General features: G+C 51.1%; 1 protein-coding gene across 1 annotated transcript in view; it reads right to left on the bottom strand.

Annotated features, from left to right (window-relative positions):
• The window catches only part of LOC127749797 (uncharacterized), a 44,843-nt gene that overhangs the window by 8,140 nt on the left and 32,178 nt on the right, over window positions 1-4,525 (bottom strand). The window lies entirely within an intron of this gene.

Below are 4,525 nucleotides of genomic sequence, written 5' to 3'. Positions count from 1 at the left end.
AGTTAGAATAGACCCTTGACCTCCGCTGCCTAATTAATTACAAGCCTAGTTGCAATCTCGGTGATCGCCCGGGTAAGGTCCGCCGGACAACCAGCCTTAAAGCGCGAGGCTTCGGTTAAACTTAAATCAGGAAAAACGAGTCAAAAATGAGGGTTACTGTTGCTCATAGTTTCCCTGCGGGTAGCATGAAATAAGGAAAACAAGAGACACCGTGCGGCATGTCGCACCGACAGAAACAATGGTTGATGAGCACCAACATATAATACACGGAAGTTCAACTTTTATAAACTCCGGCCATAGTTCAGTCACCGAGTCGGAGTTCAGCAAAGTTCAAGCTGAAAAGGAGAATACATTATCCAAGTTCACGCTCATATACCGGGCTGGGAAAGGCCCACGAAGCATGGAATGGTAAGGATGAGGATTGTCGAGCCTGTGCGACGTGGCGGATGGTGGGCCCAACAGCACTGCTCCGGCCGGGCGGCCCCTTCTCGCGTGCCGGACTACCGTGCCTCACGGTGCAGCGCTGAGCTGATAGCACCGGACCACCCCCTCTACCTCTATCTCCTCATACTCCTCCCCCGTCTACCCCCCCCCCTTTTCTCTCTGTTTCTCTCTTGGCCTCGCACACTTACAGCGAACAGCACGCCTTCTCACCCGCACCCTTCTCTCTCCCCCTCCTTGCATCCCCACACCATTTTCTCTCTTTCTCTCTCAACGCATGTAAATAACTGATGCCCCCTAGCTCCTGGTCCCAGCGGCCGGCAGGCTCAGCCCAAGGCCATCCTGCTCGTAGTTGTTCCAATTACCGGAACAAAGTTTGGGAAGCGTACGCGATAGGGGTGCCTCCCCCCTCCGTCCCCCACATCCTGGAGGAGCAGCGCACTCGGGCCGCCCCCCATCTCGTTATGTTGAGCAGGCTTGCAGGTTTTCGCGGATCAAGCTACGGCCGCCCTCCACCGGGAGCCCTCCCCTCTGGCCACCGCAAGTACACGGTGGACGCTATTGTTCTCCGGCGTCTGCTTGCTGCCCATGATTGTTCTCCTGAGACTTTTCGTGGAATAGTATCAACGTGTCTTCCTAACAAGAGACGATCTGCTGCGCGTGCTATTCCACGAAATCACATTTACGGCGCGACGATTTAACAATGTTACACGGGTGGCGTAGGCCACCGCCCACCCGGGGCTAAAAGTGCTGATGTGCACTCTGAACGGAGGGCCCGCGCATAGCGCGAGTGCGACTCGGGAGTCTGTGTGCGTCGTCCAGGGATCACGGGAGTCGTGAGGAGCACCAGGGAGATATCGCACGGAAAAAAAATTAGTTCTCCCAACTAAAGTTTAAGTTGAGTCCCGGATAACGAAGAAATTTTGGCTCCAGCAACCAGTTTTTGATTGTAACAACCAGCATTAAGTCGAGGGAACGACGCCGTTGTTGGGAGAACAAACGCAATCCTTTCCGTGGACAAGGCAAGGTTTCGTTCTCCCAACAACGGCGTCGTTCCCTCGACTTAATGCTGGTTGTTACAATCAAAAACTGGTTGCTGGAGCCAAAATTTCTTCGTTATCCGGGAATCAACTTAAACATTAGTTTGGGAGAGCTAAAAAAAAATTTTCGTGCGGTATTGTACACGGGTAACCTGAGGCTCTCATTCCTTGAACCCCATTTGACCGTAAGGTCCCCCAGACCAGAACTGGGCTGCAACCCTAACGGCTACACGGTTCGTCCCTAAACGGCTTGGGTCGGTCTCGTTATAGTTGTACAACAGTGTATAAGTACTGCGTGCAAATAGACCTAAATAGGCGAATGGTTCATACCTGAACTCGACCGATTGCATGATACGGCAAAAACAATGTCTGATTTTTTATGGGAAAGGGGAAAACTTTGAGGAACTCTTAGGAAACCCCCTAGATTTCGAGGAAGTTTCCTCCAAAAGCATGGGATTTTCTAGAAGATTCCTCAAAGTCTGAGGCGAAATCTACTCAAATTCTGGAGTTTTTCAAAGTTTTCCCTTTTCCCTTAAAAAAACAGACATTGTTTTTACATATCTACTCATCGTCATAAACATTCAAATAATGCATATAGTAAGCAAAATGGAAAAATACACAACGCCTCACATCACCCGGTGGGCCGGTGGAATAAATGAATAGAAGTACGTTGACTACATGCAGGGACCACTGCAGGGCGTCGTAACTTAGCCAATTGCCTGTTTGCCTTATATTTCCTGAACGGTGCACACATCGATCATCGATGCAAACCAAATTTCATTGCGGAGAACTAATGGTACCGGGATTTTGTCAGGCGATCCTGTTTGAATAAACGTGCGAAATGTGATGCCTTCAATAATTTCGCTATTTAATTTATTATGTTTTTTTTTTGTTTTTTTTCATTTCAGTGTAGACCGCGCGGCGCGGACCGTGGCCAGCCCTTAGGCCCTACGCTTAGGCCTCCGGGTGATAAGCGCCTGCTGTGGGGCCCTCGAGGTCAGGTCACCTTGACGCCACGCCCTGCCACGCCCCGCCCTGCCACGCCCCGCCACGCCACGCCTCGGCAAGCTTTATTGCTCGGCCAGCTGCGAAGAAAACGACGGAGGACGACGACATCCACTGGATGTTATTAGAGCAAATTCAACCTGCATTATTTCGGAGCCGTTTTTGCTATCCTAGCCTATTTCTACTTGCGTTTTGTTCTTTGTGTTTGCGACACAGAACAGTGAAAGACACCTTTTAAAAAATATCAAACTTTTTACCTGTGTGGTGTGTAAGAAACAAAAAATTCCTAACACAGAAGGTTCGGTCCTTGTGCTGCTATGGTAAAAAAGTTGTGAGATAGCACACACATAGTCATTACCATATACTACACCGTGCGGGGTCGGGGAGGGGTTAAATAGTTTTTTCTGCAGTGCACCCCCCACTCTTTTATTTTCATACCCTTTTCCAAATCATATATTTAGAAAAGCACCAAAGAAAGCCCGAACTTTATGAGAACCAGAGCGCCACATTGCTCGCGCCATCACCGCCTTACGGCCGGGGCTCCCTGCGGGCAGTCGCCGTAAGTCATACATCATCGCATCGCCAGACAAATCTACATGTGGAACATACGACGCATGAAACTCTTCCTCTCCGTGTGCCGCCGAGAAAGAGATAGGGTGGAGAGGGAGGGATGGGAGAGAGAGCGAGAAAGAGAGACAGAGAGAGACAGAGATGGGGGGGCGAGAGACACGCATACGCGTAGGCCGTAGGATCCGGAATTGTTGAGAAAGCTGGAGCATATATTATTTTCTTCCCCTGCCTCTTGCGCCTATCCCTTCTTGTCTCTTCCGAGTCAATCATATGGTTGTTTCGTTTCGCTCCGCGGCGGGGGTGTGGCCCCTCTCTGCTCCTCCTGTGCGCTGCACGCCGACGCTACACCGTGGCCCCGCGGAGCAGCCCGCTTGTGACCCTGCTGCCGACCCAACCCCCTGACCCCAACCGACCAAGACCTCACCCTCCCATATCCCCCTCGAAAGTCCCCCCCCCCCTTTTCCCCGCTTTCCACACCGACTCCCCCCCCTCCCCTTTCCTTTCCCATTTACCAAACGGTCTTATCGAGGTTGCAGAGCCCCTAACCCCCAGTCCACCCCCACTCCTACCAGTAGCTCAATTAGTTTCATAGCGAGCGCTGAGGTAGAATTAAGCTCTCTTGGCGTGTGAGCCAAGAGAAAAAGTACAAACACAGAGGCAGTGGCATTTCGTCCGTTTGTGATTATTTGCGTCCAGTGTTTGCGACGCGGTTCTGCTCGCGGCGCGCCGGGAAAAGCTGTATTTGAGGTGATGACACTCGCGCAAGGTCGTAACGGAGACGCGCGGCGCGCCGGAGGCGGGGCGGGGCGGAGCGGAGCGGCGCGTCCTGTGAGACATGCATACGGCTGCGCTGCCTGCGGTTTACGGGCTCGCAGCCCAAAGCCTACGAACTTCGTGCCGGCACACACTGTTGAAAGCCTATACGATGTCTTGCTGCGTCTCAGAGCTAGCTGTGGAGACTGCGAGTACTTCGTTATTGCGAAGCAGTGCTTTGTTTCGCAATCGCAAAAATTGCTTCGGAATCACAAACCATTGCTTCGCAATTTCAAATGCGAGTAGTCATCCTTGTTAGTCTACAAAGCATCGGAATTCTTTGCAATTCGCTAAGCGTCTCACCGCAAAAGCACATTGTTTTGAAAGAATTTAACTGCAGTGAATAACTACACTCGACGTCTGCTTGCCAATAGGAGTGGACCATAGTGAAATCGCAAGATCAGAAGAGGAGCCATTGTGTCAAGTCAAAATGGTGACATAACCAAAGTAGCGAGTGTATCCAACTGACGAAAAATATGGTTTGGGTTCTAAAATATGGAACTGAATGTTTCCCTCTGTGTGAGTAAAGATGTAGGGGAGGGTTGTTGGACATGTGCAGGCAAGGGTGGCCGAAGAAGAAAAAAACAGACGTTCCTCCGAGGGGTGGGCGACTTGAATTTTTCGTGTACACAGGAGTACGGAGTACACGGAGTACA

This window comes from Frankliniella occidentalis, unplaced genomic scaffold (genome assembly GCF_000697945.3).
Source record: "Frankliniella occidentalis isolate FOCC.00 unplaced genomic scaffold, Focc_3.1 Scaffold94, whole genome shotgun sequence".
Classification (NCBI taxonomy): Eukaryota; Metazoa; Arthropoda; class Insecta; order Thysanoptera; family Thripidae; genus Frankliniella; species Frankliniella occidentalis.
The sequence above is the reverse complement of the archived record's forward strand: the minus strand, read 5'-3'. Positions and strand labels throughout refer to the sequence as shown.